This window comes from Bombina bombina, chromosome 10 (assembly GCF_027579735.1).
Source record: "Bombina bombina isolate aBomBom1 chromosome 10, aBomBom1.pri, whole genome shotgun sequence".
NCBI lineage: Eukaryota > Metazoa > Chordata > Amphibia > Anura > Bombinatoridae > Bombina > Bombina bombina.
The window spans coordinates 111,749,614-111,764,998 of record NC_069508.1 but is presented as its reverse complement, the minus strand read 5'-3'; the positions used below and the strand labels follow the sequence as shown (position 1 = coordinate 111,764,998).

At 41.3% G+C, this 15,385-nt stretch overlaps 1 protein-coding gene across 1 annotated transcript in view; it reads right to left on the bottom strand.

Annotated features, from left to right (window-relative positions):
• Positions 1-15,385, bottom strand: part of TNR (tenascin R) — a 1,235,916-nt gene that overhangs the window by 1,119,825 nt on the left and 100,706 nt on the right.

Here is a 15,385-nt window from a genome sequence, read left to right as displayed (position 1 = left end):
CCAGTTCAAAATTAGAACAAAGAGGCTTATTGAATCAATATTGATGATAACTGTCTAATGTGTTTCGATGAAGGGTTTTTAATTTAACATAACATATTCATAACATACAACTGCAATCATAAATCAATATTAACAAATTTTAGTTGCGTTTTCATTTTATAGTTTAAAATAGTGATTTGATCTGTATCTTCCATTTTTTATTAAACCAAGAAATTATTGTTGTTGGTTTTTTTTGTCAATATGTTAAGCATTTGCTAAAACGTAAAAGGACATTTCATACCTCTTAATGTTGTATAAAAACTGTGCTTTGTCACACGCTCCCGACCAAAAGGCAAATTCTCCAGTTTTTTTTAAATGCTGCAAATTGCCTTAAAGGGACATTATACACTCATCTTTTCTTTGCATAAATGTTTTGTAGATAATCTGTTTATATAGCCCATAAAGTTTTTTTTTGTTTGTTTTAAATGTATAGTTTTGCTTATCTTTAAATAGCATTGCTCTGATTTTCAGACTCCTAACCAAGCCCCAAAGTTTTATGAGAATACCGTCAGCTACCTGTGATGATAGCAGGATGTGAGGTCACTAGCTGGTGGGCGGGGCTTAGGTCCGGTGTCTGTGTCGCAGTTAGTTTAGTACAATCAACCTGTCTGGATGTGTATTGCTATGCTCTGTAATAAAATAGAGTTGTACCATCATTGCTGTGTCCTGCATATGTCCTGCATCTCATGACATGGTGTCAGAAGTTCTGGACTACGCTTCTGTTTCTGATGATAACGATGTCAAAGTTTACCCCACCTGAGCCTTTTGACTTTTCTCAGCCTGCAGCTTGGCCCACATGGCGTTAGCGGTTTCAGCGCTTCAGGATTGCATCCAAACTGAACAAGGAGAGTGGTGAAGTACAAGTTAATTCTCTTTTATACTCTATGGGGAAAGATGTAGAGCCAGTGTTCAATGCTTTTACTTTCCAAGAAGGGGAAGAAGTTAACTTTGATATAGTTATGGATAAACTCAGTGCCCACTTTGTGCCCAAAAGAAATGTGATTCATGAGAGAGCTTGTTTTCACAAACGTAATCAGCGTGTGGGAGAATCTGTGGAGTCATTTGTGCGCAGCCTGTATGAATTAGCTGAATTCTGTGAGTTTGGTGTTGCTAAAGAAGAGCAAATCAGAGACAGAATAGTTATTGGAATTGCAGATGCTGAAGTCTCCCTGAAGCTGCAGTTAGAGCCTGATTTAACATTAGACGGGGCTATTAGGATGGCCCGCCAGAGTGAACTGGTGAAAAAGCAAAGTGCTGATCTGAGGTCTGAGAGTATTGTGGATGAAGTGCAACAGTCTAGGAAAATTACTAGTGAAAGGCACAGTGTGAGCGGTAGATCTAAAGTACTGGAAAGGCCTAGAAGTGGATGGGCGCAACATGGCCGATGCACACGGTGCTACCGGGCTCATGATCAGAGTGCTATATGCCCGGCCAGAGATAAAAGATGCAGAAAATGTAACAGAATAGGCCATTTTGAAGTGGTGTGTAAAACTGAATACATTAAGGAGATGCAGGTGGACAGTGACCAGGAGGGTCAGGAAGTGTCTTTTGTGGGGTCTGTTGTGGAACGGACAAGCTCAGAGGAAGATTGGAAAGTTACCTTTACTGTAATGGGAGCCAATGTTGATTTTAAGATTGACACAGGAGCTGATATCACTGTAATGTCTTTTGCTGAATTTATGAAACTGCCTCGACAGCCCCAGCTGGCGAAGGTTACTACAAATGTTCATAGTCCTGGTGGCCGCATTGATTGTGTGGGGAAATTTCTTGCCAGCTGTGAGTACAAACAAAGGAAGTTCACCATGTGGGTGCATGTGATCCGAGGTCAGTGTGTTAACAGTTTATTGAGCAGAAAAGCAGCCTGTGACTTGGGCCTCGTGGCCAGAGTGAATGAGATCTCTGAAGATATGTTTGGCGAGTTGGGCCTACTGAGCTGCAAACCTGTCCGTATAGCACTTAAAAGTGACGCAGTCCCGTATAGTATTTCTACTCCTCGTAGAATTCCGTTCCCGCTCATGCCTCAAGTGGAGAAAGAGCTCATGCGCATGAAGTCTATGGGGGTTATTGAAGAGGTTGTTGAAGCAACTGATTGGTGTGCCCCCATTGTTCCAGTTGCAAAGAAAAACGGAAAGGTGCGCATCTGTGTGGACCTGAAAAGGTTGAATGAGGCAGTGAAGAGGGAGAGATTTGTGCTGCCGACATTGGAAGATATAGCCCCGAAGTTGGCTGGGGCGAAGTTCTTTTCCACATTAGACGCTTCTAGCGGCTTTTGGCAGATCCCCCTGGATCCAAAGTGCCGCAAACTGACTACCTTTATCACTCCGGTAGGTCGGTTCTGTTTCTGCAGACTTCCCTTTGGGATATCCTCCGCTCCTGAGATCTTTCAGAGGGAAATGAGTTCTCTCCTGAGTGGCCACGTGGGCACAGCAGTCGTCATGGACGACATTCTAGTGTATGGGTCTACAGTGGAGGAGCATGATCAGCGTTTGAGTTGTGTGCTGCAGGCTATCAAAGAGTCTGGGCTGAAGCTGAATAAAGAAAAATGTCATTTTAGGAAAACTGAATTATGCTACTTTGGGCATATCATCAACGGGGATGGCATCAAGCCGGACCCCGAGAAAATTCGGGCTATCGAACAGATGAAAAGCCCTTCTGATGTACATGAGCTGAGACAGATATTGGGCCTTGTAAATTACGTGGGCAAGTTTCTTCCGGATTTATCTACAGTTTTGCACCCTATCACAGAGTTGCTTAAGAAAGATGTTGCCTGGGTCTGGGGACCCTCACAAGAAAAAGCGTTCCTGCATGCTAAGTCCCTGCTGGGGTCTGCCCCAGTGCTGGGGTTCTACGACCCCTCGAAAAAGACTGTGGTTAGTGCCGATGCAAGCAGTTATGGGTTGGGGGCTGCACTCCTGCAGCTGAATGACAACAAACTACAGCCCATCGCCTACTGTTCCCGCACACTGACGGCTGCGGAGTCAAAATACGCTCAAATTGAGAAAGAGTGCCTGGCTGCAGTTTGGGCCTGTGAGCGCTTTCAGCGTTATCTAGTGGGTTTGGAGAAATTTAGTCTGGAAACTGACCACAAACCGCTAGTCCCTCTTATCAATTCTTATGACATCGACAAAACACCCTTGAGATGCCAGAGACTTTTAATGAGACTGCTCAGGTTCAATGTTCAGGCAGTGCATGTGCCGGGGAAGCAGCTGGTTGTGGCAGATACACTGTCCAGGCTCCCGCTGGCTGCTGCTGAAGAATCCTCCACAGAGTCGGATGTAAAAGTGTATGTTGATTCAGTTCTGGCCTCTAAGTCCATTTCTTCAAGGAAACTGGAAGAGATAAAGAAAGAGACATATTTGGACACAGATCTGCAAGAAGTTATAAGGTACATAAGAGATGGCTGGCCCGAGAGCCGGGCAGCCTGGATGTCTTTAAATGCTTACCAGCCAGAGAGGTCACAGCTCACGGAGCTGGAGGGGTTGGTGCTGTTCCAAGACCGTATTGTAATTCCTGTCAGCATGAGGAAGGAGATGTTAAACAGGATTCACGATGGCCACTTAGGCATTACAAAGTGCAGAGAAAGAGCAGCTACAGCTGTGTGGTGGCCTGGGATCAGCTCCGACATTGCAAATCACGTGTCTAAATGTGCCTTTTGCCGGGAACGCCGGCCTACTCAGAGAAGGGAGCCCTTAATGTCTACTCCGCTGCCTGCGGGGCCGTGGCAGAAAATAGCTGCTGATTTGTGCGAACTGCACGGGAAAAAGTTTCTTGTTGTTATCGACTACTATTCCAGGTATTTGGAAATAGCACCCCTGAATGATATCACAAGTCAGGCCGTTATCATTCGCCTGAAGAGCTTGTTCGCCCGCTGGGGCATTCCAATGGAGCTGGTGAGTGATAATGGCATGCAGTTCGCTTCTACAGAGTTCAGTGCTTTCAGCAGGGAATATGATTTTGTACATTCCACGTCAAGTCCACATTATCCGCAGGCCAACGGAATGGCTGAAAGGGCAGTTCAAACAACAAAATTCATCCTAAAGCAATCTGAACCGTACCTAGCCCTCTTGTCATACAGGGCGACGCCCATTCAAGCCACCGGGTTTAGCCCGGCACAGCTGATGCTAGGACGCCAGATTCGCACCACTTTACCCTCAGTGGGTGTCTTCAAGCCGCCTGGCCCTGTTCCTCGGGACGAAGTCCTTAGGAGGGATGAAGAGGCCAAAAAGGGTTATCGTTTCTTCTACGACAGGAGACATTCTGTCAGGCCTTTACAGGAACTGAAAGCGGGCCAAAGTGTCAGAATTAAACTGGATGATGAGAAGAAATGGAAGACGCCTGCTACGGTAGTGGGCCGCTCTCCAGAACCAAGGTCTTACACAGTCCTTACAGAGGGAGGGACGGTTACACGCCGTAACCGAAGACATCTTCAGCCTGTACCTGAGAGTCTGGAACCGGATACCTCAGTACCACCGCCGGTGGGATCTCCTGTTCTAAGAGAGGTGCCTTCCCCTCAGCAAGATCATAGCGGGGATATATCTTTGCCTCCAGCAGACTCTTGTTCACCATCTTCTGTATCAGAGGACAGTACATGCAAAGTTACATCAAGCGGAAGAGTGGTGAGGCTTCCGGCCCGATACAGGGACTGACTTTAGCTAGAACAGTGACCGGAAGTATGGGCAGAATAATCCCATGGTCACTGTGGACTAGGGTAGTCTACCCCGATGTCCAAGTCAGGATGTAATTTATTTGTTCATGTTTTCTAATCTATCTGTTCTTATAATGTTCTAAAACAAAATGTTGTTGTATACCCTGTTGGTGTACCTTGTTATTTAATATATGCGAATGTATGCTTTGCCTTTGAAAAAGGGGAAGATGTGATGATAGCAGGATGTGAGGTCACTAGCTGGTGGGCGGGGCTTAGGTCCGGTGTCTGTGTCGCAGTTAGTTTAGTACAATCAACCTGTCTGGATGTGTATTGCTATGCTCTGTAATAAAATAGAGTTGTACCATCATTGCTGTGTCCTGCATATGTCCTGCATCTCATGACACTACCTACTACAGCTTGCTCCTGTTTGTGTAAAGGGTCTTTTCTTATGCAGGAGGGGGGGGGGGGTTGTCTTATTTGCCACTTGCAGTGGGTTTTCCAGCTACCTTTTCAACAGAGCTAAACTGAGAGCTTCTAAGTAAGTTTTTAAACAGTTTTATACTGGATTTTTATATCAGTATCTGTGCATTTTATTCTTTATAGTAGTGTCTATTACATGCAGTTATATGAAAATGAGTGTATACTGTCCCTTTAACCAGGTATTTAATTTGCAGCATTTTTAACGTTAAAGAGTTTGCTTTTCGGCCAAGCTTTTTTTTTCTTTCACAAAAGCAAGAAGTGTTTAACCCCTTAATGACAACTGACGTACCAGGTACGTCATGCATTAACAAGCAGTTAATGACAATGGACGTACCTGGTACGTCAGTTGTCAAACAGAGTGCTGGAAGCGATCACAAATGCTTCCAGCAGCTCTGAGGGTATTGCAGTGATGCCTCGATATGGAGGCATCCTGCAATACCATTTTACAAGCCTCCGATGCAGAGAGAGCCACTCTGTGGCCCTCTCTGCACCGGTAGCGATAGTGCCAGTGTCCGCCGGGTGCACGATGCGCGTGCACGATGTGCGTGCACGTGCACGATGCGCGTGTGTACGTGAGCGTGCGTGAGCGTGTGCACGGGGCGCGCGTGCACATGCACGCGCACCCATTAGCCACACTGACACCAATGAATGAGGGCAGAAAGGGGAAAAAAAGGGAATTTTTTTTTAAAAAAAAAAATATAAAAGGATCTGTGAGGGGGTGGGGGTGGGGGTATTGTGGGGGGCTGCTACACTACAGAAATAGTTTTTAAGTAAAAAATAAAATAAAAATACTTTTTGGGGGGTTTTTGGGGCCAAACTGGGTACTGGCAGACAGCTGCCAGTACCCAAGATGGCGGTAATTAGGTAGGGGAGAGGGTTAGAGAGCTGGAGGGGGGATCAGGGAGGTTGGGGCTAAGGCAGGGGTCCATCACAGCTAAAATACTTTATTATTTTTATTTAAAAAAAAAAAAAAAAACTCTTTTATTTAGTACTGGCAGACTTTCTGCCAGTACTTAAGATGGCGGGAACAATTGTGGGGTGGGGGAGGGAGGAGGGGGTGGGATGTGTCAGGTGGGAGGCTGATCTCTAAAATTAACCCTGCAAGCTCCCTACAAGCTACCTAATTTAACCCCTTCACTGCTGGGCATAATTAACGTGTGGTGCGCAGCAGCATTTAGCGGCCTTCTAATTACCAAAAAGCAACGCCAAAGCCATATAAGTCTGCTATTTCTGAACAAAGGGGATCCCAGAGAAGCTTTTACAACAATTTCTGCCATAATTGCACAAGCTGTTTGTAAATAATTTCAGTGAGAAACCTAAAATTGTGAAAAATGTAAAGTTTTTTTTTATTTGCTCGCATTTGGCGGTGAAATGGTGGCATAAAATATACCAAAATGGGCCTAGATCAATACTTGGGGTTGTCTACTACACTACACTAAAGCTAAAATTAACCCTACAAGCTCCCTAATTAACTCCTTCACTCCTGGGCATAAAACACGTGTGGTGCGCAGCGGCATTTAGCGGCCTTCTAATTACCAAAAAGCAACCCCAAAGCCATATAAGTCTGCTATTTCTGAAAAAAGGGGATCCCAGAGAAGCATTTACAACCATTTGTGCCATAATTGCAGAAGCTGTTTGTAAATAATTTCAGTGGGAAACCTAAAGTTTGTGACAAATTTTGTGAAAAAGTGAACTTTTTTTTTTTTTATCGCATTTGGCGGTGAAATGGTGGCATGAAATATACCAAAATGGGCCTAGATCAATACTTTGGGTTGTCTTCTAAAAAAAAATATGTACATGTCAAGGGATATTCAGGTATTCCTGACAGATATCAGGGTTCCAATGTAACTAGCGCTAATTTTGAAAAAAAGTGGTTTGGAAATAGCAAAGTGCTACTTGTATTTATTGCCCCATAAATTGCAAAAAAAAGCAAAGAACATGTAAACATTGGGTATTTCTAAACTCAGGACAAAATTTAGAAACTATTTAGCATGGGTGTTTTTTGGTGATTGTAGATGTGTAACAGATTTTGGGGGTCAAAGTTAGAAAAAGTGTGTTTTTTTCCATTTTTTCCTCATATTTTATTATTATTTTTTTTAGTAAATTATAAGACATGATGAAAATAATGGTATTTTTAGAAAGTCCATTTAATGACGAGAAAAACGGTATATAATATGTGTGGGTACAGTAAATGAGTAAGAGGGAAATTACAGCTAAACACAAACACTGCAAAAATGTAAAAATAGCCATTGTCATTAAGGGTAAGAAAATTGAAAAATGGTCCGGTCATTAAGGGGTTAATGACCCTTAAAACAAATGCATATTTAAACTGTTAACAAAAACAATAATTAAGTAAAAAAAAAAAAGGTTGACCAAGAAAATAGCAAATATTATGAAAAATAAAAAGGACAAGAAAGTTGAAATCAAACTTATATGATTGAAATAGATTAGACTATTTTAAGCAACTTTCCAATTTACTTCTGAAACCTAATTTGTTTCTTTCTCTCAGTATCCTTTGATGAAAAGCATACCTAGGATTCTAGCTACTGATTAGTAGCTGTACACATATATACAGTTTGCCACTGGTCTACTTAATGTGTTCAGATACTTCCCAATAGGGTGAATTAAGCAAATTTGATAGAAATAAATTGTTAAGTGGTTTAAAATTGTATGCACAGAAAACAAAACCAAATAGATAAAATATGAAAAGACTTCCCTGTATAGGGGGATACTCCTGGGCTCAATCTTTACAAGGACTGTACAGGAAACTTCTGTTGATTGAAATGGCACTATTTCTGCAGTGACACACATCTTTTAGAAGAGCAGATAAATCTTAATAAAGCTGAAACTTAAGATGTATTGAGATTTATCTGTCCTTGAAAAAGCAGGTGCTGAAATGCATATAGCTTGTTAATACATATTTTACGAAAGCTGAGAGCTTGTTTCTATATGTTTTATAGAAATTTTATACATATAATGAATTGGAGATTTTCATGTTCCGAGGATTCTGCTCACCCAGAAGGACCAATAAATGTTTCTATTATAATGTACATCTATTTTGCGAGTACATTCCTTTGAGTGTTCCATCTTAACAAAGGGTGTTACTCAATTTCTGGTTTCCTTTACAAGACTTGCAGATGAGGAAGCATTGGAATTGTCCAGGGAAAAGAGGCATTGCTATTTCAACAGATTTAAAACTGTATGCTCTATCTGAAACATAAAAGAAAAAGTTTTGTGTCCATTTAATACTCAAAACATATTGAACTCTCTTAATGAAAAGTTTATAGGGTGCGAAGGTACTCAACAGGTAAGTATCCTATAATATAAAAGGCCAAGTCTGAAGCTGTCATGCAGTAGAGACAGTGCAAGGACAAACATACCTGGTCTTAGAGTCTACCTGATCTTTTGTCTGCACGAGAATGGTGGGCGGGGCCGGATGGGAGCGGGTGTGGCTGGGGCGGGGCCAGGTGTGGTGGGGACGGGGAGCGGGTGTTGTGGGGGGTGCAAAAGAGAGGGAAGGAGAGAGAGAGTGCAAAAGAGAGGGGGAGAGAGAGAGCAAAAGAGAGGGGGGAGAGAGCAAAAGAGAGGGGGTAGAGAGCTAAAGGGAGGGGAGAGAGCAAAATGGAGGGGAGAGAGCAAAAGAGAGAGGAAAGAAATGGGAAAGAGAGGAAAACAGAGGGGAGAGAGCGCAAAAGAGAGGGGAGAGAAAGCAAAAGAGAGGGGGAGAGAGAGAGCGCAAAAGAGAGGGGACAGAGCGCAAAAGAGAGGGGGACAGAGAGCGCAAAAGAGAGGGGGACAGAGAGCGCAAAAGAGAGGGGGACAGAGAGCGCAAAAGAGAGGGGGACAGAGAAAGCACAGGAGAGCACAAAAAAGAGGAGGAGAGAGAGAGCAAAAGAAAGGGGGAGAGAGAGCAAAAGAGAGGGGGAGAGAGAGAGCAAAAGAGAGGGGGAGAGAGAGAGAGCAAAAGAGAGGGGGAGAGAGAGAGAGAGCAAAAGAGGGGTGAGAAAGCGGGAGAGAGAGAGAGAGCGCAAAAGAGAGGGGAGATAGCAAAAGAGAGTGCAAAAGAGAGGGGAGAGAGCAAAAAGAGAGGGGAGAGAGCAAAAGAGAGGGGGAGAGTAAAAAAGAGGGGAGAGACAAAAGAAAGGGGGAGAGAGAGAGCAAAAGAGAGGGGGGAGAGAGAGAGTAAAAAGAGAGGGGGGGAGAGAGAGCGGGAGGGAGAGAGCAAAAGAGAGGGGGAGAGAGAGAGAGTGCAAAAGAGGGGAAAGAGAGCTAAAAAAAAGAGGGAGAGAGAGAGCAAAAGAGGGGGAGAGAGAGAGTGCAAAAGAGAGTGCAAAAGAGAGGGGGAGAGTGCAAAAGAGAAGGGGGAGAGAGAGCGAAAAATAGGGGGGAGAGAGCAAAAAAGAGGGGGGAGAGAGAGAGAGCGCAAAAGTGAAGGGGGAGAGAGAGCAAAAGTGAGGGGGGAGAGAGAGCAAAAGAGAGGTGGGAGAGAGAGAGCAAAAGAGAGGTGGGAGAGAGAGAGCAAAAGAGTGGGGAGAGAGAGCAAAAGAGTGGGGAGAGAGAGCAAAAGAGTGGGGGGCAAGAGAGAGCAAAATAGAGGGGGGGGGGGGAGAGAGCAAAATAGAGGGGGGAGAGAGAGCGCAAAAGAGAGGGGGAGAGAGCACAAAAGAGAGGGGGAGAGAGCAAAAGAGAGGGGGAGAGAGCAAAAGAAAGGGGGAGAGAGAGAGCAAAAGAGGGGGGGGGGAGAGAGAGCAAGGGATCAAGGTATTGAGCAAGGCCCATTTTGGTATATTTCATGCCACTGTTTCGCCCCCAAATGTGATCGTATTAAAAAAAAAACAAAAAAAACTTTTTTGCAAACTTTTATTATTATTATTATTATCAGGTATTTGTAGAGCGCCAAGAGATTCTGCAGTGTTAGCTTTGGGTTTTAACTGAAATTATTTACACACTGCTTGTGCAGTTATAGCACAAATTGATGCAAAAGCTGCTCTGGGGTCCACTTTTATTTAGAAATAGCATAAATGCATGGCTTTCCCTCCCAAACAACTCTTTCCCCCCAAAACCCATACTCCTCATCACCATCTTAGGTACTGGCAGACAGTCTGCCTGTATTGAGTTTTAGGGCCTTTTTATTTTTAAATAAATTAATTTTCTATATTTATTTATTTCTGCAGTGTAGGATTTCCTTACCATCCCACCTCCCTGATCCCTCCCAAACAGCTCTCAAACCCCTCCCCCCCCCCCCACCTTCCTAATGATGTCCTCCATCATAGGTACTGGCAGCTGTCTAATAGTACCCAGTTTATGTATAAATTTTAATTCTTTTTTTTTCTTTCTTTTTTTTTTTCTGTAGTGTAGCAGTCCACCCACCCTACTCCCTCTTCCTCCTGCACCTCCCACCTGGATTGAAGGAGATTGTTTCAGACAATGACACAGACCGTGTTACTGTCTAACAATATGGCAATCTAAACTCATATGGTAATGGAGCACCAATTATGCTCTGTTACCATGTGCGGAGACATTGTCTGCAGCTCAGGAACAGCAGTCTCGGCTGTCACTTTACAGTTGAGACTGCTGGAGCCTCCTAAAGCTGCAACGTACATATATGTTATGTGTTACAATGCGCTTCGTAGAGCATGATGTGTATATATACACATCATATTGGTCAAGGGGTTAAAAATCTGCAAAAAAATATGCTTCACTTAGTTCTAATGAAATAGAATAAACTCAGGAGGTTGGCAGCTAGGGTTGCCAGATATCCGGTATTTAACAAGAAAGTCCAGAATTTTACCAGACTGTCCGATACAATCTATACAAAAATACTAGACACTTAAATGCCCAGTATTTTTAAAGTCCACTAAGTGTCAGCTATATGTAAAAGGGCCTAATATGCCTTTATGCATTATAAATATGGCCAAAAAAGAAGTATAATTTCCTATTATTTATGTTATAGGCAGCCATTGATGTGTGTGTACTCCTGGCAATCAAGGGGGTAAAAATTACTGCTGCATATGGGAGTTACTGGCAAGTTAGGGGATAAAATAATTGGTCAGTTGTAAAAATATACATGGTGGGATCAAAGTTGAGCTCTAAGGTTGATTTTTTTGGGGGGACATTATATGACCCCCACCTACCACACATTCCCAGTCCCCTATAGGTTGTCCGCTATTTTTCATGAGCACAGCTGGCAACCCTTTTGGCACATGCCTATTATTTGTAATGCCAAAAACTGCTTGATTACATTCTTGCATCTCAAAACTTTTATTTTATATGAATACAGTGCATTTTTTGGTATAAAATGTCAATGTTAGTGCATAATAATCTAAAGCTCTCCACTCTGGCGAGAATGTCTACGAAGTATTGTCATTACTGTGAGGTCACTCAAACAATTTTCAAAAGGCAAATTTTAGCTTGAGAGCTATTTATCTAACCATACAGGTTCTGCAGGTAAAGGAGAGACTCATACTGTACATGGCAAAATAATGCTGGATTTCTCCCCATGCTATGTATATATATATATATATATATATATATATATATATATATATATATATATATATATATATATATATATATATATACATATATATATATATATACATACATATATATATACATACATATATATATATATACATATATATATATATATATATATATACACATATATATATATATATATATATATATATATATATATATATATATATATATATATATACACACACACACACAGTATATACAGTATATATATATATACACACATATATTTATATATATACACACACATATATATGTTTATATATACACCATTCCTAACAGAAAAGACAGAGATTAAACCTAAAAAATATATGCTCAAATGAAGAAGAAAAAATTAAGAAAAAGCTAAATGTAAACTGCATATAAAAGGAAATGGTTAATTAATTATCACTAATTGATAATGGCATTTCCCTCAGTGTTATTGGCAAAGGGCAAAAGCTGTCATAAAAACAAAAATGTAACTTTTTTTAACAAAACAGCATCATGTTTTTCAAGAAACAAAATACTATAATACATTTTGAGAAGTCTTTTATGCGGAAGAAGGAAAAAAATACAATGTCCCTTTAACACTTATCTGTATTTAAGTTAGTAGATATGTATGCGGCAAATAATATGTTCCACTGATACTGTCTTTCACTCGTTCAAGCAGTATTTTATTTCTAGTTGTGGGTGGAGGTTTGCTTTCTTCCTAGTTTCATAATATAAATGCGGTGTTAGTGTGGGTGGATTCTACTATATCGCTGCTCGAAAGTTATCATAAGAATTTCTACGGAAAAGTACAAAGACACAATTCTTACCATTATATAAAGAAAATATTTTTTTATTAAAAACAAAACAAAATGTTATTTTAGTTCAGATACACAAGTGGATACCATGGATAAATTTGCTTTGGACCAGAAAAGGTTTGGCTTCAGAACAGTTTGATTTTTAGAACATGGGCTCCATTTATCAAGCTGTGATAGCAGCTTTGGAGACTCGCTTGAACAAGCCTTAAATTATAGTCAAGTAGCAGCCATCTTAATACTGCTACTACTTAAAGGGACACACAAGTCAAAACTAAAAACTTTCATAATCCGATAGAGCATGCAATTTTAAAAAAACTTTTCAATTTACTTCCATTAACAAAATGTGCACAGTCTTTTTATATTTACACTTTTTGAGTCACCAGCTCTTACTGAGCATGTGCAAGAATTCACAGAATATACGTATATGCATTTGTGATTGGCTGAAGGCTGTCACATGGTACAGGGGGAGTGGAAATAGACAATAAGTTTGAAATTTGTTAGAAAAAAAATCTACTACTCATCTGAAGCTCAGACTAAGTTCTATTGCATTGTCTTTTTATCATGCATTTGGTGATTATGCAAATCTACTATATTTACTAGTCCTTTAACCTCTCCACCACCAAAAGTTTTGCAGATTTTAATCATCCCGATCAGAAATTATTGGGATGATCGACAGGCCACAAGCGAGTAGGGAGCGGCATTGCACAAGCAATGAGACAAGGCGGAACCATGTATATGGGTGAAACAGGTTTTAGTCTGAAATATTTGTTTCAGATGTTTTTTAATTGATGAGTTCAGATGAATTTCATTCATGCAGGCATTGGATTTGGATTTGAGAACAGCTAATATAGACAATTAATAATAATATTAACATAAATCTTACATGATATGATTCAAACAAATAAAATAACCTTTCAATGTTAAAAGAGCAAAACATCCCTGTATGACTAAAATCCAGCATTTAGTGGCTGTCCCTAAAATCAGTCATTAGTAATACTGTGGCAGGATTGGACAGGGGACAATGACAGATGAATTGTCAGACGCCCTGTACATTATTATATAAAGGAGCTTATGAACCAAACAATATAACTCCTTCCCCCAAATCCTGCATCTTTTTTGGCATCAAACACTAAGAAATTAACTAATCAGATGACCTGACGAATATGCAAAATTTGGCCGAATTCCCATATGTACATCTCTACTTTTTATAGGCTAATGCACTCCTCAGGAAAAGGAGCGTCATAAAGAAGGACAAATGGGTATATTAAATAAATATTAAGACAGGAAATGGTCAAATAAAGGTGCACACCAGAACCATCAGCACTCGAAGTTTATCTTTGTGGTCACATTTGTTTTCACCACCAAACAGAGCTGTTAGTTGTCCACCACCAAAATGACAGATGTCCTGTAGGTGTGACTGTGAGCTAGTGGAAGTTGGAGTCTTACGACATACAGATTTTCACACTTGGGCAGTGATTGTATCCCCTAGGCTGCCATTAGCACCAAGTAACAAAAACAGTAGTTCACACGCAGGGGTTATCTGATCTCCTTTGACTGCCAGTAGCACACAAAATTGCAATATTATTTGGATCAGTGTATCAGCCCAAACCAAAACATAGTTAAAACTGGTGACAAATGATAGCATGATCCACAGACTTGTGAAATGTAAAAATTACAGAAAATATATAATGAGCCTCGTAAGCAGTTATTCATCTGACTAAACAAGGTGATCAGACAGAAGCCCTAACAAGGTTTAACAGCCACAACTTTTGGAATATACTTTTTGGGGCACACCTATGCCTGCTAAAGAGTTCAGGGTTGGAAGGACAGTCAGAAAATTTGCAAGTGTGTGTGATTTCTAAAAAATTACAGCACAGCTTTGCAGGCACAATGTATGATATTGCTGGAAAGTGCTGCTGCAGCAGTAAAAAGTCACTTTTACATCTTTCTAAATATTATTCTTCCTTTCTGTTCTATCATGTTCCCACTTCCCTTACCCAACTTTTCCAGTCCTACTTTCACCTTTAGCTTTAAAGGGACAGTATACACTCATTTTCATATAACTGCATGTAATAGACACTACTATAAAGAATAATATGCACAGATACTGATATAAAAATTCAGTATAAAACTGTTTAAAAACTTACTTAGAAGCTGTCAGTTTACCTCTGGTGAAAAGGTAGCTGGAAAGCCCACTGCAAGTGGCAAATAAGACACTTCCCCCCCTCCCCCTTCTTTTGCATATGAAAAGACCCTTTACACAAACAGGAGCAAGCTGGAGTAGGTAGTCGAGTGTATTCACATAAAACTTTGGGGCTTGGTTAGGAGTCTGAAAATCAGAGCAATGTTATTTAAAAATAAGCAAAACTATACATTAATTAAAAAAAAAAAAACTTTATGGGCTATATAAATAGATTATCTACAAAACATTTATGCAAAGAAAAAATGAGTGTATAATGTCCCTTTCTTCTTTACTATGTTATACTTCAGGCAGGCACTAGTAGGTGCAGACTCAGATAGTGCAGGTAGGCAATAACAAGCAGAGGCAGGCACTAGCAGACACAGGAAGTGCAGGTAGGCGCAAGCAGGCAGTGTAGGTAGGCAGGCACTAGCAGGCAGTGCAGGTAGGCACTAGCAGACACAGGAAGTGCAGGTAGGCGCTAGCAGGCACAGGAAGTGCAGGTAGGCGCTAGCAGGCACAGAAAGTGCAGGTAAGCGCTAAAAGGCAGTGCAGGTAGGCACAGGAAGTGCAGGTAGGCGCTAGCAGGCACAGGAAGTGCAGGTAGGCTCTAGTAGGCATGACAGGTCGACGCAAGCAAGCACAGGAAGTGCAGGTAGGCACTGGCAGGAAGCCCTCACACAGCTATGCAAGTGAAGTGATCTGCAAGCTGACCCA